This window comes from Dromiciops gliroides, chromosome 2, assembly GCF_019393635.1.
Source record: "Dromiciops gliroides isolate mDroGli1 chromosome 2, mDroGli1.pri, whole genome shotgun sequence".
Lineage (NCBI taxonomy): Eukaryota > Metazoa > Chordata > Mammalia > Microbiotheria > Microbiotheriidae > Dromiciops > Dromiciops gliroides.
Window position 1 is genome coordinate 122,729,935 of NC_057862.1, and position 25,742 is coordinate 122,755,676.

Consider the following 25,742-nt stretch of genomic DNA (forward strand, 5'->3'; position numbering starts at 1 on the left):
CATTTGTTGACAAGGCAGAGATTGTGTGTTCAAAAACTCTGTCTTTCTTCTCATGAATTTACTATATGGACTACCTAAGTGCCAAGAAGGCTCTATTAGGATAAGAAGAACTTTATATGGAATGATCTTCTGCTGTGGACCCCAAAGATGTGCTAAGGTCTTTGGGGGATACAGAAGTAGAGGGCAGCCCTTGTCTTTGGGGAATTCAGGGCCTACACAGGGATTTAAGAAGAATATTGATGAAACAACTAGTGAACAATACATAGCAAGAGAAGAACCTAAAGTGAAAAGTTGTGTTCTACATTCTAAAGCTGTCAGAGATATCTGGGGGGGGGGCGGAGATAATTTAGGGAAGAATTTAATCCCTGAGATTTCATGAAGAATGTAGGTCTTGAACTAAGCCTCGAAGGAAGTGTGAGATTTAGGGTATTGGACAATGTGATCTCTAAAGTTCCTTCTAGCTCTACTCTCAGAAATCTTTAGGGGTTCCCTCTTGTCTCTAGGATAAAATAATACTCAGATTGGCTTTTAAAGTCTTCTCCAGTCTGGTTACCACTGACCTTTCCTGTTTGATCTCTTAACTCCCCTCCTTCTTCATATGCTTTCCTCTTCTCTGGTTGGACTGCACTTGTAAAGGAGGCCTCAGCACCCCTGCCTCTGTGCAGCAGGTCCCCTTGTCTGACTCGTCCTCCTTCCTCACCTCTGCCTTGCAGAATCCCTACCTTCCTTCATAGCACAGTTTGGGAGCTACCTCTTACATGAGGTCCTTCTTGGTCTTTCCAGGTAGCAGTGTTCTTTTCCTTTTGAAATGACTTCATGTGACTTTTTTCTTATACTTGGGTCCCACTAAATGTAAGTTCCTTGAGTGAGGGACCGTTTCTTGAGGTCCAGGACCATTTCATTTTTGTTCTTTGATAAAATTCAATTCAAGGAATGTCTGTTTAGTGTCTACCATCTAGCCTCCCCACTGCCTAGCATAGGGTTGTGCACACAGCAGCAACCAAATCAATGTTTGAATCCAAATGAATTTTGTGAACTAAACTAGCAGAAAAGAGAGAAAGCTCCAAGTATTGGAAATTTAGAAGAAAAACCCAACTCTGTGATTTGTGCCATTTCTGGACTTAGATCCTCAATGGCATTTTAGCTTATCTCTGTACTGCTTTACCAATTCCTATCTTACTTGCTATTCTGCTATCTGCTTTGGCATTAAAGCACAATCTACCTATTAAGTTCCAAAGTACTAAACTATACTTCAGGCATAACACTTTCATATTTTATTTATGTAATCTTGCTGGAGACTCTCTATCCTATCATTTTTTTCTTGACTTCTGTTTTCCCATGTCTTCCATGTCACCTATCAAAATACAGTAGGGTGGGGCAGCTAGGTGGTGCAATAGATAGAGCACTGGCCCTGGATTCAGGAGGACCTGAGTTCAAATTCAACCTCAGACACTTGACACTTACTAGCTGTGTGACCCTGGGCAAGTCAGTTAACCCCAACTGCCTAACCAAAACCAAAAACAATACAGGAAGGTACTATATATGGACACAGTTAACTGAAAGAGTAAATAAATAGAAGCTAATTTTTAACTCGAGGAATACTTGAAAGTAACTGTCTTTGAACATGGAATATTGATATTTACACTCATCCTAAAACATTTTTTGCTACTTTCCATTTTAGCTTCGAGCCAAATGTTTGCACTTAAAATCAGTCTGAAAAATGAGATGCTGCTTCATATAAGAAAGCTAGACCTTTTCTCATTAGAATTTTTAAAAATCCTCAAACAACAAAGATATGTCTGCAATATTTATCTGTTGTTCAGAATCCCAAATACCTGCAGACTTCTAAGTCAATTCTTAGTTCTTTCATATTAGAAGATAACTGCCACTGATGGTATTTATCCAAAGCCACAGAAGATCCACTGAATGCAAATAATAATCATAAGTGCTATTATCTTCCAATACAAAGGACAATTGAATAAGATAAAACTCATTTCTGCAGTATTTGAGCAATTTCTCACTTTTGGCTCAGGGGAACTAGGGTCATTCCAAAAGCAGTTCATATCATGTTCCATTCCCCATGGTTCTATACACATAAAAATCAAGCTCAATAGTAATCAAGGACAGTTTTGCAGAGGAAAAGAAGCCACAGAATGGTATTCTTAAATACATGATGTAGAAGGGAGCAATTCTGTATTTTAGATGGTAAGGAATATTAAGCTGATTGTGTATGTGAGGGTCAAGTATTTCTGTAACTATTTGTTGGAGCTATTTCCTTCTTTCCTACCTATAGCCTCCCTCTTTGAGTTGTATCTTCCAGAGGCTAGCACAGTGCCTTACACATTATTACCTATATAAGAGGCGCTTAAGAATTTAGACATTTTATTTATTTATTTTTTTTAGTGAGGCAATTGGGGTTAAGTGACTTGCCCAGGGTCACACAGCTAGTAAGTGTTATGTGTCTGAGGCCGGATTTGAACTCAGGTACTCCCGACTCCAGAGCCGGTGCTCTATCCACTGCGCCACCTAGCTGCCCCTTAAGAATTAAAAAAAAAAATTAGTGAAAGGGCAAAAGGAGGGTGAGTGGGAAAAGAAGGTTTGAAGGAAACTATAGCCAACACCCTTATTCATTTGGCAAGATAATATGAATAATTTAGGGCATGTTTTCTAGTCGCTTTTCTAAGTGGGATGGACAAAAATATTCATAAAGAAAGGGTAGTAGTTCAAGCAGAGAATGTTGCTAAAAGATGGGGCTTCCTCATCAGCAGCCAAGGGGCCAACATCTAGGGCATTCAAAAGAGGAACTTTTGGGGTTCTCTGAGTCAGTCATACATATATAACTGGTTCTTCCAGCACCTAAATGCCACCTAAATTCTCAAATGATCTCCTATGGCTAATAACACAAAGTAAAAGACGGCCTCTGAGGGCAAAGTCACGGAATACCAGATCTCTGCAGCCTCTTGAGCAGAGATTGGCTGTGTGTGTTACTTTGCTTGGTACAATGTTGAGGATTCAAAGTACAAGCTCTTGGGGAGATCTCTGTTTTTCCTAATAATTAGAACTTTTCTAAGAAATAAAAATGCTGAGGTATTTCTTGTTCTTTTTGATATTTATGCCAGCAATGCTGACATTCTGCCTGTTTGGCACAGCACTGATTATGAGTAACCCATGATGTTACTGTTCACAAGTAATACAAAAGCATTAAGGATACTTGATTTGGTAGAAAATGTAAATATTGTGTTCCACAAACTCGGGGGACAGGGAGGTCAACTAACATAGTACATATCTTTTTAGAGAGCTGGAATAGGCCCCAAGCAAAGAACTGTTGCCTTCAGTTTTCACCCATCATTTCTCTTTACTCATTAATTCAATTCTTCGGTTCCTGAAACTTGGTAGAAACTCTACTTCATTTGTCCCTTTAAGAAGCTGGATGGGCAGTTAACAAATATGCTACTTTGTTATGATAAGCTCTAATTACCAAAAAAACAGTAGTTGATTGACTCAAACCACAAGCCTACTACTTACCTTAGATTGACCAACCAAATGCTAACTGGATCATTTCACATTCATTAACAAATTTCTTTGTTCATGACATCCGGTAGTCACAATCATCCTTGCCCTTCCCAGTAGGAGGAGCTCAATAAATATTTGTCAAATGAATGACTTCTTCCAACCTTTAGACCTCAGTTTCTTCATTTGTGCAATAATGGGGAGGAGATGGGCTAAATTACCTCTTCCTATCCAGCTCTAAATCCTGTGATCCTTTTCTTTCAATTTTAAGGATCTTCAATACTTAAGGACTTCCACAAACCTTCCAGAATTTCACTTTAACACAAATCTGTTAAAAGTACTGTATGGGAGGGGGCAGCTACATGGCGCAGTGGTTAAAGCGCCGGCCCTGGATTCAGGAGTACCTGAGTTCAAATCCGGCCTCAGACACTTGACACTTACTAGCTGTGTGACCCTGGGCAAGTCACTTAACCCCTTATTGCCTGCAAAAAAAAAAAAAAAAGTACTGTATGGAGGGCACTGTGGCAGGCCCTGAGGATATAAAGATAAAAATTCCTATGGTGCTGGACCTCAAAAGGAGCTTAAAAGCAGAGCCATGCCAAAGATCCAAATAAGTATGTCAAAACTAGAATGGGATTAAGGACAAAGAAGAGGTCCAGCCAAGCTGCTAAAAAATTACCTGAGGATGAAGGAATCAACTTTATTGGTGGTGGTGGTAAGATAGGAGGTCAGGGAGGGTTTCATGAAGAAGTGGTGCCTTAAATTGACCCTTAAAGGAAGGAGGGAATGGGAGATGAAATGTGGAAATACATGGAGGCTAGAAAGTGCAGGATAAGATTGAGGAATAGGGCCAGAAGGAAATTCATGTGAAACATAATTGATTTAGAGTCACACCATGGAGAGTTTTAGATGTCTGACGAAGGAAACAGGGAACCAGAGGTTTCTGAGCAGGGGGATGAACATACTCAAACCTTGCTATTAGATAGGCAGAACCTAATACTATTATCTAACAATTGCTCTAGTAGATTTATAAGCCCATTCCAAGAGAATTGCGTGTCACCTAGACCAATTACTTGGAATCTATTTGATGCAAAGGTAGAAAAAGTTTTCCTTCCTTCTTTAGATTCATGAGCAACTTATGGCATACCAACAATATAGCCTATTAATTCTTATTTTACTCAATGCTCTGTAACCTGGATAGGATTGCCCCAGAATTTAAAAGCTGAGACATATCCCTCAACACTTCTACATATGTTTCCAAGTCAAAAAATGGCTTGGAAAGAAATAAAAACAAAAAGCAAACAGACAGATCCCACCAAATTTCCTTCCTTCCTTTTGAACTCTGCTTCTGATTCAGTTGAGGTCATGGTTTTCAATTAAGCTGTACTAAACTCTCCTTACATTGAATCAGTAAATTCCTTCAAACAGAGATAAACCATGACAGATTCATGCTTCTGAATGACACAAACACTTGGGTCAATAGGCTTTCCTTCTAGCACCAGCTTCAATAAAGCCAAAACTTATTCCAGGGAATGAAGGTTTCTGTCCAGTGCACAGTAAAGCTACTCCAGACAATCTAAGGATAACAAAGAGCCAAGTGTGGTGCCTTGCTTTGCTGCTCCTGAGAGAGCTGCTGTAGGATACAGTTCAAGTCCCAGTGATATCCTTGGACCTGGGGATCTGAATTGAGGGAAAGTGAGTCCTGGTTCTAGGAAAACCTATTTTCTCCCAATTTTGAACTTGCAGCCTTTTGAATTGCTACTTAAAGGTAATCATACAATGTAATGCCTCGGAAAGGAAGAGATCAAAAGGGAAAAGTTGAGTTTTATCTGTGTGTCCTTTTAGGTGCCATTCACCTGGCAAAGTCATTGCTTGCATCTGGAGTAGGGTGCCAGCAAATGAGAGAAAAATTTGCTATGAGGAAAGGGAGAAGAAACAAAAATTGGGAGATACTATAAGAAAGCCAAGATAGTCTACACCTGGGCTTTTTATCTTCCCTTCTAAGCCTTTGGGGATGGCAGCATTTCAGTAGTACTGCCAAAATTTTTCAGGGCATGTCTTGGTCTACCAGGACAACTGGGTGTACATCCCCCAAATTGGATTTATTTTTATCGCACTATTAGTTCATAAAGACTGCTAAAATCTCTTTCGGTGTCTGTGAAAAAAGACCACAGTGCTATCTTTCACCAAGACTAATGTTTTCTCCTACCAAAAAAAGAACCATGTATGACTTGTTCCTTCAAAGAACTCAAACAAACCCAAAACACATGGTTTTGGAAGCAGATGACTTAAATAAACGGGACACAAATAGTACATTATGGGAGTACACTGCCAATGATGGAGCTGGCCATCTTTTCATGGGGAAAACAATTACCCCCTTTTGAATTTGGGGCAAGGCTTTGTCAGGATCATAATCATAGAATCTTAGCTGGAAATATCTCAGAGGCAATTTAGTTCAACCCATATCTAAATGAGAATTTCCTTCCACAACGTGCCCAATAACTGGTTTCACCACTTTTCTTTAAAGATGTCCTCCTAAAGATGTCTCATTATCTCTCAAAATAGCACATTCCACCTTAATATTACTCTAATTATTAGGAAGTTTTTCCCTTTATTTAAATACTAGGCAATAAATATCTTGTAGCTTCCCAACAACTTGGAAGAATCTATTTCTAAAGTATTTTACAATAATTTTGCTCATGCACTGCTTTATCAGTACTGAGGAGAGTGAACTGAATCTGAATAAGCAAGTACTATTAAAGTGACTAAACAAGTGGAAAGTTTAACAGGGAAACATAGGAAGAGTTGAGGAACTTGTAGAGAACTAAATCTCCATTAATTATCTATTCAAAGAAGACCAAATTTAGCTGAGAGGTCCATGAAAATTCCTTTTAATGCAAATATGCTAAGATAATAATTTTGTATAACTATGTTCATCCACAAAGTCATACGTATATAGATAGGCACCCAACACTAACTTGATTTTCAACAAGTCAGTGATAAGAATTGCACAACAAGTGATTCTGAAGTGCCAACTATATGTAAAACACTATACTAGGTGCTTGGGATGAAAAGACAAAAGAAAAAATAGTCCTTGCCTCTGAGGAGTTTTAATTCTACTGGGGGATACAGGATGTATAGAACTAGGTGAAAACAAACTATTGGGAATGTAAGGGGGAGGTCTTTTTTAAATTCAAATTTTTTTTTTTTTTTAGTGAGGCAATTGGGGTTAAGTGACTTGCCCAGGGTCACACAGCTAGTAAGTGTTAAGTGTCTGAGGCTGGATTTGAACCCAGGTACTCCTGACTCCAGGGCCGGTGCTCTATCCACTGCGCCATCTAGCTGCCCTTAAATTCAATTTTTTTAATGATCAAAAGTCTATTTTTTCCTCTCTCTCACTATCCCCCAATCTAAAAAAAGAAAGAAAAACAAAGGCATTGTAACAAATATGCCTAGTCAAGCCAAATAAATTGCCAAAGTGGCTATGTATACATACTTGTTATAACAAGGCAGTTTAAAAAGGGAGAAAGTGCTAAAATCAGGGAAGGTTTCCCATAAGAACTGACACCTGAGTTGAGCCTTGAAGAAAGTGAAGGATTTATCACGACTTCAAAGTACTGAAGAGTGGATCACGTTTCCCACATCTAAGCAAAGAGATGGTTAGACCATAGGTAAGATATAGTCAATATGTTGTTTTGGATCATCACACTTATTTGTTGTAGGGGAAGATTTTATTGGTTGATAGTAGGAGAGAGATTCATTGGGAAGTGATAGGGATAAAACAAAAATAGCCTTACATGGGAGAGACCTTGCATACAAGGGTTAATAATGAAATAAATAAATTAAATTAAGGGTTAAGTGATGAAATGCTGAATTAGAGGAACAGCAAATAAACTGGTAGAAATGTAGAGTATGTGAAGGAGAGTAGCATGAAAAACAAATTCAGCTAAGTAAGCCAGAGACAGGTGGTAAAGGGTTAAATTCCAAGAAGTAATAATATGTCACTGAAAATTTTTGAACAAGGAAGTGCCATAGTCTTACTTGGACTTTAAGAAGATTATTTTGGCATTTATGAGGATAGATTAGAGAAGAGATTAAAAACAGGGAGACTAATTAGATTATTTCAGTAGTTTAGATAACAAGTGGTAAGTGCCTGAACTACAGTGATATCTTTGAATGTAGAGAGAATGGGGAATATGGGAGAGATATCTTGGAGGTGGAATCAACAAGACAACAATTAATGGATTTGGAAGGTGAAAGAGAAGGAACAGTTAAGAACCAATCTGAGGTCATTCTCAGAAACAATATGTTTTTGTGTCTTCCATGCAAATAGGGAAATTTGAAGGAGGAACAGGTTTCATTTTAAACAAGTTGAATTTGAGATACCTCAGGACACAGATGGAAATGTCCAGCAGACAGATGGCCAATAAGACCAGAGCTCAGGAGAATGATTATAGCTGGATATTTGCATAAAGATGATAATGGAACCCATAGGAATGGGTTTTTCACTTTGTGATTAGATCATTGAGTGAAAGGGTATAGAGGGAAAAGGGCAGAGCTTTGGGAGACGATGATTAGAAGCAGAACTAGAATGAAAGAATGGATGGATGACTGAAAAAAGCATTTATTAAGTATTTACTATGTGACAGGTACCATGCTAAGTGCTGGTAATACAAACAGAAGCAAGTCAGACAGTCCCTGTCCTAAAGTAGCTTACATTCTAATAGAGGAAGACACAGATATGGGAAGATATGGCTGGAAAGGGGGTAAACAGATGAAGAGCAGCTGAGTATATGTGGTTTGGAGTTAGACAGGAAGTGAGTGGTACGGTGGTCTGGTTCTGGGAAAGATAAGGTGAAAGCTTGTCTATTAGAGCCTAGGGCCCCAGGGATAGGAATCTGAGTTCCAGTAGGAAAAAAAGAATGGAATTCCAGAGTAAGATAGACATGGATCATAATCCAGCAACAGAGAATGAGAAGTGGTCAGACAGGTAGGAGGAAAATCAAGAGAGAAAAGTATCTTGAGATAAAGAGAAGGGCAGCTAGGTGGCGCAGTGGATAGAGCACCAGCCCTGGAGTCAGGAGGACCTGAGTTCAAATCTGACCTCAGACACTTACTAGTTATGTGACCCTAGGCAAGTCACTTAACCCCAATTGCCTCACCAAAAACAAAACAAAACAAAATGAAAAACCATGGGAAAAATAAAAGATAAAGAGAAAAGAAAGTATACAGAAAGTGATTAATGCTGTCAAAAGCTGCAGGGAAGTAAAAAAGGATGACAAGTGAGAAAGGGTCATCTGATTTACCAAGGAGTCGAGTATTGGTAACCTTAAGGAGCATAATTTTTATTATTGTTTTTTTGTTTTGTTTTTTAGTGAGGCACTTGGGGTTAAGTGATTTGCCCAGGGTCACACAGCTAGTAAGTGTTAAGTGTCTGAGGTCAGATTTGAACTCAGGTCCTCCTGACTCCAGGGCCGGTGCTCTATCCATTGCACCATCTAGCTGCCCCTATTATTGTTGTTGTCAAGTAATGGGGTAGGAAGCTGGGATAGAAGGAGAAGCAAAGAGAAGAAGTGCAAGTACTGAGTGAAGATAGCTTTTTTTTTTTTTTTTAGAAAAGAACCAGATCAGGTATCTTAAGATAGCTTTTTTTAAAAAAAAGGAGTTTGGCTGTGAAAGACAAGAGAGATAAAGGTCAATTGTTTGAGAGGATGACAGTATCAAGTGAAGGGTTTTATTTTCTGGTTGTTTTAAGCAAGAGATCTGAGCATGTTTAGAGGCAACAGGGAAGAAAACAGTAAATAATAACAGATTGACAATGGAGAGAGGAGGTGGTTGAAGAGACAAGCTCTTGGAAGAGATGGGAAGGGGTGAGATCAAGGGAACAAATGGAGAAGAACTGGCCTTGACAAGGAGAAAGTCCACCTTTTCATTAAAAACTGGAGCAAAGGAAGAGAGAATAGGGCATGATACCAAAGAGTTTTAATATGAGATGGGCAGAAAAGGAAGTTCATGATATACAGCTTATATTTTTTCAGTAAAGTAGGACGAGGGAGAAGGAAGGGTGGTATAAGAAGCTTGAGGAAAGAAGGCAGAGTTTGGAACAGCTGCTGTTGAGAATATGATATGCTGTTGTGCAGCAGTGAGGGCATAGTTGAGATTAGGGAACAAATTTATAATGGACCCAGTGAGCATGGTTATATGACTTCCTCAAGTGACATGCTGCCGGACACAAGGCATGAGTGAAGAAGACATACTGTTAGTGGGAAACCAGGGTTAGGGTTTGGTGTGGTATGGTATGAATGGCGACAGCAAAAGAAGTCAAGGGATTCAAGGGAAGAGGACAATGTATAACTGAAACAGGTAATGACAGGGTCAAGACTGAAGGGAAGAAAGTCAGGCAAGAGCAGGGGTGATGGTGTAGGAAAGTAGTGGAGTGACAAGAAGTTAAGGTAAGGATGAAAAATAGGTTTAACAGGAAAAACAGAGGGAGAAATGGAAGGACAGAAGCCTATGATCAGAAAAGAAATGTTAAAGTTTGAGATTCTGGGGGTAGTGCAGTTATGGATAATGGTGAGATGAATGGCATGTAGTCAGTCAGGATGTTTGAAGGGACATCTACATGTACAGTGAAGTCCTCAAATTTAGGAAAGAGATTGAAATAGAAAGGAAGACTGTGAGCCAGGTACCAATTCTCCCTCCTTTTTCAAGGAATTGGTACCTGGCTCACAGTCTTCCTTTCTATTTCAATCTCTTTCCTGTGGCCAATATGTGATAGCAACAAGAATATATATAGATAACGAAGAGAAGTTGCTGAGTCAATATAGCAAATGAAAGGGTCTGAACCAAAAATATTATTATCTTGATGAATTGAGTCATTAGTTAAAATATATGTATATATACATGTGTGTTTATGTATATAGTATACATGTATATGTATGCAAATATATTGTATAGAGTATATATACATATATAATATAGAAGACTTTTAAATGTATTCTTATTAACAAAGTAAAAGAGGAAATGGACATTTTTTTTCAGCCAGACAAACAACTCTGTGTAAAAATTAAAGTACTTTCTCTATGACAGGGAAAATTTTAAACTTTCCAGAACATTTTGAAAACAAATTTATTCTCTTACACAGAGAAACCATTCATTTCTTAGGCAGAAAACAACCTGGGTGGTGCCCCTAGACAAGTTCTGGAGTTTTAAAGCCAATGGTTACCTTACTGAAAGATGACTGACCAAAATATCTTATTTAAAAACCTATAATGTACTCACAGAATATAGAAATTCAGTAAAATCTTCATTAGCCAGAATTTTTAATTAACTGGAATTTATTAATACACATTTAATTTTTGAGATTAAGAGGAAATTTTTTAAAAATCACCTTATATCAGAGATTTACTCTACAAAGAAACCTCCTGGGTTTGTCTTAAGCTCAACTTTCAACATCTAATGTCCTGTATAATGATGTTCAGGATGATGACACTGAGGTAGGACAAGATTTTCAATGAATGATATTCATTTTTTGTCAATATACTAAAGCTGGAAATACACATATGAACCCTAAGAATGAAAGAATTTGACAAAAAAGAAGGGATCTCTGTGGCTATCTAGTCCAACCCATATTCAAAAAGAATCTCTACTATGACATCGTTGACAGGCACTTACTTAACTTGTCCAGTTTTTGCTTGAAGACCTCTAAGGAAGGGGAATTTACCCATTTCACTCTGGGACATTTCTAGCTGTTAGAAAGTTTTCCGACATCGAGTATCTCTAAATTTTCCTCAATAGAGGTCCTTCATTATCTTACAAAGCGAGCTTATAAGCTATTTAACTTGACAATTAAAATACCTATGACATCTTACTCTGAAACTATTTAACTGAAATATTATTGTTATAAGTCAAAATAACCACAGGCTTAAGAGATGGAAGGAACTTTAGAGATCAAATAGTCAAATGATGTCAAATTCAAATAGAAACATCCCTGTCGAAGCAAAAAATTAACATTACCTATGTTGTATTTTTTATTTATTTTTGTTAAAGATTTCTCAATTACATTTTAATCTAGTTCAGGATATCCTTGGGAGTTTTACACAGCTAGCAGAATGGTAGGCTAATTCCCTCATTTTACAAGTGAAGAACCTGAAGTCTAAGACAATTCAGTGATTTATACAAATTCAATAACAAGTTGCTAGCAGAGAAAGGACCTGAATTTAGGTCTCCCAACTCCTGGTGCTTTTTTAAAAAAAAATTAAATTAAATCATGCCTTGGCTTCTTAAAATACAGAATTAGTAGAATACAAAGATTAATGCAATTCCCCATCCCCCCCATAAAACCATATAATTTTAAAACTCAAGTATTTTAATGAGAACAAACTGGTTTCAGTGATAACATGTAATCCGCAATAATCTGGTTACCCTCTTGGAATTTAAAGTCTGTCCAAAAAAAGCAGCAAGCAATTAGATCTACAAGCAGATAGGACTACCTGACAAAGTTATTCAACAAAAATATCCTCTTCCTTGAGTCTGTTCTGCCTAATTTTTCAGACTATGAAAGGATAAAAAAGAGATAGCTTACTGTCATTTTCCACTTTAGAATACTTTTATTTTATTATTTCAATAGTTAAAAATGGTTCTCTTACAAGGTTAAGGTATTTTAAAAATTGCCAAGAGATGTGTTTGGCTTAATGCTACCCCAAGACCAGAGGATCATAATGCATTTAGGGCTGGAAGGGACCCTGATGTCTTTCAGTTTAACCTTCATTTCATAGATGAAGAAACTGAGGCCCACAATGGTAAAGTAACTTGGCTAAGATCACACAGAGAGTATTTGAACCCAGGCCCAGTGATTACAAATCTAGCACTCTGCTCCACTATAACTATACTGCTTCCACTACCCTAAACAACAACAATAACAAACACAATTGAATGAGAAGGTATGGAGGGTAAGTTTATATGCAAGCATTTTAAGAAATAACCTTAAAAAATAAATTAAAGACCCACTGAAATTTTTTAAAGTATTTTATAAAACAGCAGATTTGGAGGTTAAAGAATTATATATACATACCTATATACCTATATATATGTTTATATGTGTGTATATATGTATATGTGTGTATGTGTATGTATGTATATGTGTATATATGTATGTGTACGTGTGTATGTGTACATGTGTGTGTGTATGTGTATGTGTATGTGTATGGATGGAAAGCACCTTAGAGAAGATAACCCCTTCATTTTATAGATGAGGAAACTGAGGCCCATTTAATAATTTGCCCCAAATCACAGACACTGTGAGTGGCAGAGTCAGGATCTGAACCTACTCTAGATTCCAAATCTTGTTCTTTTTCCACTGCACCATTATGAGGTGAATTAGGGTTCCATTGTGATGAATCCTTAATACCTAAGACTAGCACAAGAAAGCTAAGAGTAGTTCATTTTAGTTAAGAAGGCTAGTAAAGAAAGTAAAAATGTTTTATGATAGAGTGTACATCTGGATGAAGAAATCTACATAATGATCATTGTCTGTATGTAAAAAAATCCCTCACTTAGGTTTCCAATGAATACTTGTCGTTACTTTCCTGAATTTTCAAGATGGAACATATCAGCATAGTCAATTAATAAGAATTTATTAGGTGCCTATTAGGTGCCCAATATTGTGCTAAAGCTTGGGGATACAAAAAGAGGCAAAAAACAGTTTCTACCCTGAAGGAGTTTCTTATCGCATGGATGAGACAATGAGCAACCAAACCTGTACAAACATGATATATACAAGATAAATAGGAAATAATTGAGAGGGAAGGCATACCAATAGCAACTATTCCTATGATGCCTGTTTGGGGAATTACAAAAGAGCCATAGCTGGTATGTTCCCTAACTGGTTGAGCTTTATCTACCTGACTCTGTAATGTCTGGTACCAAAGACGCCAAGCTGAAGGGACTGTGTGGTTGTTTTAAAGACACACCAAAGGTGTTGAGTTTCCCATTCTATTTCTATCTCCACTTCCTTTGCTACCAGTGGCAAAGGGTAATTACCCCACCCAAACAGGAAGTTTTTCTCTTCCATGAGCTGACTTTGGACTTAGCTCTTGGACTCCCTTCTCTTCTTTGTTTGCTCTGTCACTGCAAATGGGAATAATGCTTGTTACAAAATAAGGCTTATAAAATACTTTGATATCCAGATAAAAGTTATATTATAACCAAATAATATGCTGAATATTATTTCAACATTATTGGAAGTGTTTTAGCTAGAGATTCTAATATGTAGAAAACATTTTATGCAAGTAACTGTAGGATAATTGAGAATTCAGTCTCAGCACCTTCCTGTTCAAGGAAGATTCCCATGAGGGGTGGGTGGTAAAGCACAAAAATAAGTACCTCAAAGATACATTCATGTTATATTCCCTGAAAGTTGGGGTGGGGCAGGGATTGGGGTGAAGAAAGGAATAGGTCATAGACCAGATATGAACTCAGACAGATCACTGGCACCAGGTCCTTCTCTCCCTACTAGAGAGGATGGGAACATCAGGCCTTGGACAAATCATTTACTCTCTCTGGGTTTCATTTTCTGCATCTATAACATGAAGAGTTTAGACCAGATGACCTCCAAAGTTCCTTTCCATCTCTAATCTATATTCCCATGATCCTATTGCCAAAAAAAGGATGAGAGTAGCAGTAATTACCAAGCTACATATTATCTACTTTCTTATTTTTTACAAAATCTTTATGAGAATTATCTATATACATTCCAAAGGCATGTTTAATTTAAGAAAGGAAGAGGGGGCAGCTAGGTGGTGCAGTGGATAGAGCACCGGCCCTGAAGTCAAGAGGACCTGAGTTCAAATCTGGCCTCAGACACTTAACACTTACTAGCTGTGTGACCCTGGGCAAGTCACTTAACCCCAATTGCCTCACTAAAAAAAAAAAAAAAAAAGGAAGAGGTAGGCTTTCACAAATGATATTCTACAGCCAACCACTGCTTTAGAGTCAAAGAATTGCCTGGAAAGTGTAAATAGAAAATCCCATTGTACTTTATTATTTGTTACCTTTTCACTCCTGGCCTCAGTTCCCTTTTTGAAAATGAAAGGGTTGGACTAGATAACTCTAGCTCTAAATCTACAATCCAATAAGCCTATTTAGAAATAAAAATAGACCCTATACTGGGGTCTACAAAATGCTACTTTAAAAGGCTCTCTACAACAAGGTGTTTCCTATGCATGTCAAAAGTTAAAATGTAATAAAAGAGAACTGAAAACCCTGATGATTAATATAAAGAAAGGCATAAAACAAGGCTCTCTCTCTCTATATAATATATAATATATAGAAATAGGATAGAGATATATGCTAACTAAAAGTATTTGTCAGTGTCATGGGGGGGGGGGGCCTCCTGGTGACAGGTACTACAGATGTTCCTGTTTTAGGATGCCATTGTATTGACCAAATCAAGCTCTGAAACATTAGAACCTCCTAAATGAGCAAAATAATCCCTCAAAAGTGTTTGACTTGGGGCAGCTAGGTGGCTCAGTGGATAAAGCACGGGCCCTGGATTCAGGAGGACCTGAGTTCAAATCCGGGTTCAGACACTTGACACTAGCTGTGTGACCCTGGGCAAGTCCATTAACCCTCATTGCCCCGCCCCCTCAAAAGTTTTTGACTTAAGCCTACAGCGAATAATGGATAAAGAGCACACTGTCTTTAGAGTCAGCAGGATTCAAGTCCTGCCTTAGTCAGTATCTATGTGACCCTGGGCTTTAGTTTCTTCATTTGTAAATTGAAGGTGTTTGACTCAGTGGCCTCTAAATCTATGATTTCACAATCAGTCAACAAGCATTTTATTAAGCTCTTACTATGTGTCAAGCAATGTGCTAGGCATTGGTAATATAAAAACAAAATTACAACAGCTTTTGTCCTTAGGTAACATATTCTAAGACCAAGGAATTTAGTCCCTCAGCATTCATTATGAACTATCTAAATTCTTATGGAGATATTCTATTTAAGGGCTTAGACGTCAACAGGTTTGATGATGAAGGGATAGAAAGCCTGAGAAGAGAACTAAGAGGTAATCTTGTAAATGTACACTAAACTTAGGAGTACAATTGTATTTGTTTTAGTTTTAGTTTTCTAACCAAAGAGGTAGATATCTAAAAAGGAAAATAAAAGCAGTACAGGAGATAAAACACTATTACTGCATTATCTGTTGCTTAACAGACTTGGATATACTGTAGATTAAATTATATTCTCCCAAACAGCCCAATATAGTAAAAGTTTGATATGGAATGGTTAGCATCTGGGACAGTCACTATTTTTGTTGATGTTAAGTTGATAGTGCACATTTTACTATAATGATTCACTTGGGTTTTTCCTCCTAGTCATAGCAATGTGTTGGTACTCAGTCAATCTAAGCTCTTGCCAAATCCTACTTGTTATCCACAAGTGGAATGGCTTCCTCTCCTAACTGGAAGTCTTGAGGCTGAAGGACCACTTTGGTGGCATGATATAGAGGGAAAGGGTATGACAATTGATTATAGTATAGTTCCACTCATCATTTCTCTGACTTCACAGATCAAAACACCCTTCCCTAGCCAACACTCCTTTATGTGTCCTTCCATAAGAATGTAAGTTCTAGGGGCAGCTAGGTGGCGCAGTGGATAGAGCACCGGCCCTGGAGTCAGGAGTACCTGAGTTCAAATCCGGCCTCAAACACTTAACACTTAACTAGCTGTGTGACCCCGGGCAAGTCACTTAACCCCAATTGCCTCACTAAAAAAAAAAAAAAAAAAAAAAGAATGTAAGCTCCTTGAGGACATGGACTGTCTAGTTCTCTTTTCTATTTGTAATACCATTGCTTAGCACATAGCCTCATATCTAGTAAGCACCAATGTTTTTTACTCATTCATTCATAGAAGGAATCCTTGTTTAAATAAATACATATTGGACTAAATAACCTTAAGGTACCTTCTACCTCTGAGATATTCTAATTCTGTGGGGGGAAAAAAGATCCTGAAGGTAGCCTCTGTTAAATTCTTTATAAATCTGTCAACCCCATAAAAGTACTTCAGTACATCACCTTCACATATGCCATAGGACAGGGCTTGGTGCAGGATGATGATTCAAAAGCATCTACAACTATAATGCAGAAACAATACAAGCCATTTTGTTTGGATGTTACTACCAAAGAAGTTGCTCTTCCAGAGGTAAGAGAAAAAACCTCTACATGTATAAAATTAGTTTTCTCATTTTCCTCATAATTCCAATACAAAGTTTATGTCACCCATTCCCTCCTGCAAGACACTCACTCATCTCAGCAAGTTTTCTAGGCCCTCATTAAAACTCAAAGGTAACTCCAACCTGCTGTTACCCACTTTTCCCATGGGTACACTTCTCTTCATGCTCTGTGTCTAAACTGTGCTCTCTGAGCAAGAAGCAGCTCTTACTTCTGAACAACATGACACAGGTGCTCTATAAAGAGGCAGTACTAGACAATAAAGCAGCCTAAAGCTGTGATGCAACATAAAACAAATACATTAAGGAGTGATTATTTGTATTAGAGAAGGATTAATCTTTTATTGAACTTGTGTGGTATTCACTTACAGATCAATAATTACCAAAGGTGTATGGAGGTTAGAGGTCAGGAATTGGGGACTTAGGAGGCACACAAGCAGGGCTCACAGCTAAAGTCTTAGAAATCATTGCTTTTTGGAAATCAATCTATAAGGAATTAAGATGATGAATGTCTGATATAATGTAGAGAATATGTTTCAATTTGCCAAAGTGCTTTATCCCATTTTAGCAGGCCATCTATTTCATAAAGTAAAGTATGCCTGAAGGCAGCTAGGTGGCTCAGTGGATAGTGAGCCTGGAATCAGGAAGACCTGAGTTCAGTTCAGCCTCAGAAACTTACTAGCTGTGTGACTCTGGGCAAGGCACTTAACCTCTGTTTGCCTTATTCCACTGAAGAAAGAAATGGCAAATCACTCCAGTAGAAAACCTCATGGATAGTATGGTCCATGCGGTCACAAAGAATTAGACATGACTGAACAACACCAACAAAAAAAACATACCTGCATATTTCATTCACTTGCACAGGGGTAGGTAATCTTTTCAAGCTAAAGAATCAACTGCATAAGTTTTTTTTTAAATGCTCAAAGAACCGGTGCACAAATATAAAATTAAAAGTAAATGCTCAAAGTATCAGTACAAGAATCATCACTTGCACAACTGAAAATATTACAACTCAATAATAACATTGGCATGATGATTAATATTGGTATAATATAATATTGGTTGATTAGTCAATTGATTTCTTAAAAGTGGTATAACATAATTGACTAATAATATAACTATATTCAAAGACATTATTTGATAACATTAACATTTAATGGGAATATTGCTTCTTCGTTGTCTTTCATTTCTTGGTTTATAACACAACTTCTTTACTCTTTTTCCCTGCATGCTTTTCCTTCCTTCAATCATCTCTCTTCCATCCCTGCCTTGCAGTCATAAGGCACAACTATTACTCCTCTATCCTTACACTTAGTGAAATGAGTATAAAGAGGAAATGGAGGGGTAGCTAGGTGGCGCAGTGGATAGAGCACTGGCCTTGAATTCAGGAGGCCCTGAGTTCAAATCTGACCTCAGACCCTTGACACGTATTAGCTGTGTGACCCTGGGCAAGTCACTTAACCCCAATTGACTCACCATTAAAAAAAAAAAAGAGGAAATGGTAAGGCTTCTCAAAGAATGTAATAAGAAGGAAATGTTTATGATTCCCAATAATCTTAACAGCACTCTTGCCTTGACTAGGATTTTTTTTTAATATCAAATTAATTATTTTAAGTTGTGCCTATTCAGAGAATGACAAAATATCTGGTTAGCAAGCTATGAATTCATTAAACATTATTATTAAGTGCCTAATGGCCAATGCATTGAGTTAGAGTAATATATAACAAAATAAAACGAATAAAGCTATCCTCAAGGAGCTTATAATCTAGACGCCATTTGTTGCTCACATTTGCACCACCACTTCACAATCAAACAACAGATATTTACTGAATGCCTACTACTTCATGACAGACTCTACTACATTTCTGATGTTTTTGTGTGTTGGGGGCAAAAGGGGGGAGAGAGAAATGGAGTTAACAATACAAAAAAAAGTATGACAGTTTTTCCTCAAGGAGTTTATAATTTGATTAAGGACACCAGACACAATGAAAATACAATTAGAAAATAACTTGAAAGCAAGTAATTAAGCATTAAATGTTATAGTATAAGAGTATAATAACTGTAGAAATTAAAATGATTGGCTAGGGAAGGAGTCATGGAGGTCTGAGTTGATCCTTGATGGATTAGTAAGATTTTAGATGGGGGATGGAGGGTTGAGGTAAAGGAAAAGGAATGGGACTCCAGGAAGGGGAACAGCTGAACCAAATCATGTGGCTGGAATGAGCATGATATGCTCAGGACACAGGGGAATGATTGACCTGATGCAAGAGAAGAGTTCATGCAGAGGAGTAGTGTAAAATGGAAACATACATCAAGGTCTCATGATATCCCTTACACTGGGAATTCCTGTAGTCAGCTTGGGATAGGGTGTATTCTGTCTAGGCAATAGACTTAAAATATTAGTCGTATCTCATAAGGGTGTGTTCAGATGTGGGGCTGATGAAAGGCTGAGAAAATGGGAAGCATTTATTTTGTCACCGTGACCAACCCATGATATCAGAAACATGTATTGTCACTTGCCAATTTTATATTACACAGAGTACCCTGATGACATCTAAGTAGAAGAGTATAATCTCCTTAAAAACATGAGACTTCTGGGGGCAGCTAGGTGGCACAGTGGATAAAGCACTGGCCCTGGAGTCAGGAGGACTTGAGTTCAAATCTGGCCTCAGACACTTGACACTTAACTAGCTGTGTGACCCTGGGCAAATCACTTATCCCTCATTGCCCTGCAAAAATAAATTAATTAATTAATTAATTAATAAATTAAAAACATGAGACTTCTAGGTTGAGCTCATTTTAAAGAAAATTGCTTTCCATATCAGCTGTCCATCCTAAATTCTTAAATTCTCCACCATAGTTTGCTATTGTCCTTCATGGGGACAGATGCTTTTATAGTGACATATACAGATCTCAAGACAGCTTTAAAAGTAATTCAAATTATATGCCTTTCTATGCACTCTCATAGAAATGTAGGTCAGTGCCTTTTTAATTAAGCCTTCATGTTAGTAATACAGCATGCCTCATTTCTATGGCAATATTCCCTTAAAGAAATTTCAATTATATTAGTAGCCAACTTGTAGATACTCAGTAAATACTTATTCAAACTAAGAAAAGAGAATGATTCTAAGAAACCACCGCTCAAACTACTTAGAAATTTCCTTAGCATTAAGCCATTATATCAAGATCAGAGTGGAATGGGCCTATGATGAATGGTTTCTAACAGTTATAGGGTAATGACTCTACTAGTCCCTTCTCTGGTGCTTCATCACGGCCTAAAGATGATCCTGGGTTTTTGAAGGCTATGGTAAAGTGGAGTGTGAGCTCTAGCAAACCTCTACTTCAAGCTAAAAAAGCTTCAGGTACCGGCTGGGTAACAGGGAAATGTCTGCTGATTGAAGCTTGGTCCAGTTAAGCTTGGTGAAGGCTGGCCAACGGGTAAGGGTTTTATTTTTGGTTTTGAGTTACAGCAGTTCATCACTATACACTAAGTCAGGCTGTAATTTGTGTTAGTTAAGGAAGTGTCCATACCCTGCAAACCAGAGTTCTTTGAAGTGCTGCAGTATTTGTAAACAACAATGACAGACTTCTAACATCCTGAGAGGTCTCAAAGTCTTTTCACACAGACTGTTACTTCTGCAGGTGGCAGTGGATAGAGCACTGGGTCTGGAATCAGGAGACACGAGTTCAAATCTAGCCTCAGCCACAGACACTATCTGTGAGATACTGGGCATGTCCCTTACCCTCTGTTTGTTTTAGTTTCCTCATCTGTAAAATGGGTTTAATAACGGCACCTACATCCCAGGATTGTTATGAGGCTCACATGAGAGAATATTTATAAAAGTACTTGGCACAATGCCTGACATAGAAGAGCTAGATGAATGCTTATTCCCTTTCCCTTTTCCTTCCCTTACTTTTTAAATAAGGGCTTACACACAACAGATTCACTTTATCCCACTGAAAGGCTCGAACACCAAGATTATTCACAGCCTTTCCACCATCCTCGTGTGTTTCAGAAATACCAGCCTGGGTTTGAATCGAACAAATGTGAATTTGTTTTAGAAACCATTGTAGGCAGGCAGAAGCATACTGTTGGGGTGCAGAAGTCAATAAGGGACTAGATTAGAAACCACACCCACATCCATGAACAGAATACCAGTTGTTTATAAAAACAGTTGGATGGGAAAGATTTAATGTCTTCTTTTTATTCCAAATCACTCAACAGATCTTGCTTTTGTCACTTCCTTGTTATAGGATTCTGGATCCCCATCTCTATCTCCTTGTCTCCCTATATTAACCATGGCCTTCAGAGTTCTGCGTTAGGTGGGTTCATTCTACAACTTCCTTTAACCCTACTGTACATTCAAGTCCAACAAGACTGCTCTTCTCCTGCCTCTCTCCTATTGTAGCATGAATGGTACTCTTACCTTGTCCAAACCAAATTATCCCTTTAAAATGCAACTAACCACTTATTTTCTCTAGAAAGCTCTCCTGATTGACTGGGGAAATGAGACTTTAAGTCAAGGCACAGCTAAACAGGTAAATACAATAATCACACGAGTTAACCAGGATAGTAGTAGGTCACAGATTATACTGATGAGTTAGAAAAGGATAGAATGTAGTTAAATGCCATGCTCCTTGACAGCAAGGATTCTGTCCTCTATTGTTTTGTGTATTTTCTAGCACCTAACACTGCTCTAGCTACAGTAGGCAAATGTTACATATGCTAGGAACAAAATGAATTCATTTTTAAAGAAGGGACTCTTAGAGGAGAGGAAAAAAATGCACTTTCTCTCCGTTTTTGTAGCACTGGGGAGACTTTGGGTGTGGAAGACTGCATATATTCTCAGACTCAATTGAGATGTCAGTAAAGGAGAGCTCTCTGGGGAAAGAAAAACGAATGTATTTGGAAATCAAGGTGATCTAAAAACAAAAAATATCAATAAAAATTTTTAAAGGAGTACAAAGCTATAAATCTTCTGAGTGCTTAATAAATACCTGTTGACTCATGTGTTTAAAGAATATTTTCTACCTCAGCTGTATGTGATTTAACAGGCATCAAAGTGAGCCGCCACCACCACCACCACCAAAACACTGTGATCTTATCATGGACACCAGTGGGCATCTGTGAATACTCGTCCAAGCCAGCTACCTCACTTCTTTTTCTAAAACTACCACTGATGAATGAAAACTACCCACATTTCTAGAATGCTTTAAGGGGTCTCAGAGTGCTTTCCTTACAATAAACGTGTGGGATATTAGTACAAGTATTATCATTTCCATTTTACAGACCAACTATGTGACTAGCCTATGATCATGTAGCTAGTAAGTCTTGGGGCCAGAATTTAATCCCAGGCCTTTAAACTTCAAATTCAAGCCTCATTAAATGATAACACGATGTGTATTTACTGCTGAATTTGAAAACTGTGACAATTATCCACAGGTACATGTTGGAGAAGATCAATAGAAAGGAATATTATACACAAATCCTTGATAGTAAGGGATGGTGAAATACACTGATTACTAGTTTTGTAAAGCATTCAACAGAAATTTATTATAAACAACTTGAACAGCAAAGTCTATTGAGCATTAAACTATTAGGGACCTTGAAGATCATTTAGTCCCCCTTTGTCATTTGCAGATTTATAGTTTCGAGAAGTAGAATTATCATGTCAAAGGTGGGAAAAACCAAATCGTTTATTAATTCTTAAAGCCATTCTATAAAAACACAGAGCATACTTAATTTAGGAATGAATCAACTAGAGCATGTATGATTTTAGTAATGTCACAGTGAGTCAGAGGTAGAGTCACAGAGATAATGCCAACAATGTTCCAAACAGAATAGTCTTAGGAGAATCTACTTATGATACAATTTATATTCTACCAAATCCTTGTTTAATTTCTAGATTAACCCAAAACTAACATATTACAGGCCAAAGGGATGTTTTTAAATATATATTCTTTAGGGTAAACATTGAAAATATATTGAAAATATATTTCAATACCTGCCCGTGATCTGTATATGTTAGTTTTTCATCCTTTCTCATTACTAGTTAGACCAGTCAGTCAATAAATATTTATTAAGCACCTACTATGTGCTAGACAATGTACTAAGCACTGGGGATACAAAGAAAGGCAAGACATAGTTCCTCTTCTCAAAGAGCTCAGAGTCTAATAGGAGAGACAACATATAAGATTTAAGAAAAAAAAGAAAATGCTTGTCTAAATATTTAGTATTTTCATAATCAGTTTGAGTTAAAAGACCAGAGCAATTAGCCAAAGGCAAATTTTTCTGGCTCATCAAAATGCTTTCTGGGAGATAAGGTTAAAACCAAACTACCAGATCAAAGTCATTAAAAAAAAACAACATTTGGCATTTTTCATCCTTTGCCATTACTGGTTAGACCAGTCAGTCAATAATATTTATTAAGTACCTACCATGTGCTAAACAATGTACTAAGCACTGGGGATACAAAGAAAGGCAAAACACAGTTTCTCTTCTCAAAGAGCTCATAGTCTAATGAGAAAGACAACATATAAGCAACAATGTGCAAATAAGTTTGATAAGTTAGAAATCTCTAATTTTCTGATTTTTAGGCTACATTCTTCTCAACACTACTGCCATTCCTGCACTTATCACAGTACATTGTTCATAAAAGGTACTTAATAAAGAGGAAAAATTATATTTTAGTCACAATTATGTATAAGTAGTGACAATGGTGACATGAAACTCAGCACAAGCCCAAAGGTTGGATGGTCTATGGTGAAGTAATATCTAGCAAATAGAATCATCTATTTAAAAATGATAGTTTTTAAAGAATTATCTATAACAAATTTATTTTATCAAAACTCACTGGGCCCTCACTACTCCACTGTAATTCTTTTATTCTTTTTTATCCCCCCCACCCATTTTTCTACTGGCACTGTTTCAAAGTAGGTGTCACAGTGGATAGAGTGCTACAGGAAGAAACTGAGTTTAAATCCAGTCTTTGATTACACCATGTGACCAGGGCAAGTTTCCTCAATTATAAAATGGGGATAGTAACAGCACCAGACAGAGCTGTTGTGATGTTCAAATGATTTGCTTGTAAAGCACTTAGCACAGTGCCTGGCACATAGTAGGCACTATATAATGCTTCTTCCCCTCCCTTCTCCAGCCTCCTCCTTAAATCCCCAGTCTACCCTTTTCCCCCTCACTCATCTTCTTCTGGCCTCTTATTCTCAAGAATGTCAGTCAGTCAATAAGCATTTGTTAAACACTATGTACCAGGAACTGTGCTAAGCCCTTAGGCTACAAATATAGGCAAAAACCATCTCTGCCTTCAAGGAGCTCACACTTTAATGGCCCATTCTAAAATGACCTTCACTTGATTATGCCATCCCTTTAAGCTATAGTCTTCTTTCCTTTCCTTGAGTGGAAGACACCTATACTATATCCTTGCTTTCACATTAATCCCTTACAACTTGACTTACAGCACTACCACTCTAATGAAACTGCCTCTCCAAGGCCACATATTAATTTTCACTAAATTCTATTGCCTTTTAAAATGTTTTCTCATTCGTCTTCAATTTTGTGTGTGACATTGTTGACCACCTTATCCTTGAAATTCTTACTTCCCTTAGTTTCTGTGACCCTGTATTTTCGTAAGTTTCCTCCTACCACTCTGACTACTCTGTCTCCTCACACACCCACCCACCTTGGCCCTCTTCTCTTTTCTCTCAATATTTCTTCCTGAATACAGAGTATGAGAGATGTAGTTATTCCCTTTGTCTTAACCTCTATGTGGATGATTATTGAATCTGTAGCTCCAGTTCTAGCCTTTCCCCAAAACACCAACATATCCAACTCTTACTTGATAGCTCCACTTGGATGTCCCTTATTAAATTCAAACTTATCTAAAATCAGAAATCTTCTTAAAAGCTGTCCCTAAATTCCCTATTTCTATTGATGGTCCCACAACTATGTTTTCCAGGTACTCAGGCTAAAACCTCAATTATTTTTCAATTTTTCCTCTCCCTCAACCCCCAACTCCCAGCCAATATGCTGACAAATCTGTAATATCTCTCAAATCTGTCCTCTGCTTTTCATTCCTGTTGCAACCAGTTTAATCCAGGTTCTCATCTAACAGGCTCCCAAATTGGCCATTTTCCCTTCCCATCTCTCTTTTATATCACTACCTACCTAATCTTCCTAATGTACCTTTCTGAGCTCTCCTTCCATTCAATAATGTTCCAGTTTCCCACTGCTTACTGAATAAAAACAATATTCTTGTCATTTGAGGCCCTCCATGACAGGACTTCAACTTAGCATATTATAGGTTTATTTCATACTCTTCCCCTTCATTAATACATTTAACAATCATTTAGTTGACAACTACTATGCGGCAGGCATGAGCACTACAAAGACAAACATTAAACCATCTTTGCCCCAAAGAGCTACTATTCTATTGTGGGAAACACTATATATTCCATTGTCCATATAAACAATCTTCCTCCCCAATCCTTTCCTGATTTTGGCCACCTCCATTGTTCTATCTCCTCCATCACCCACCAATGCCTGGAATAGACTGTCAGCATCCTCTCTCTTATACCCCACTCCCTCCCTAGCTCACCCATAAATCTCAAAGCCTGAAACACTTTCCCTTCCTTCTTTCAAGGCCCAATTCAGGTACTGACAGCAACATTAAGTTGTCCTTATTCCTTTTAGTTAGACATCTCTCCCTCCTCAAGTTTCTCATGGTACTATTTCAGTCTACCCTTGCCATTCAACTCAACAAACATTTATTAAATGTTTAATATACTGAGGCACTTACATTTGTACTATGGTTATTTGTATAAGTGTTTTGATTGTAAATTCCTTGAGAACTGGGGCTGCATCTTATCTTTGTATGCTTAGTAAATAGCATGGTGCCTTGCACATAGTTGAATTAGATTATATATTCCTTTGATAAACTTCTTGTCTCTACTCTACTCTGATGCCTCAATGTGCTATAAAGGTGACCCTG

At 37.6% G+C, this 25,742-nt stretch overlaps 1 protein-coding gene across 2 annotated transcripts in view; it reads right to left on the reverse strand.

Annotated features, from left to right (window-relative positions):
* The window catches only part of ABHD2 (abhydrolase domain containing 2, acylglycerol lipase), a 127,843-nt gene that overhangs the window by 91,130 nt on the left and 10,971 nt on the right, over window positions 1-25,742 (reverse strand). The gene's annotated exons all lie outside the window — the stretch shown is intronic.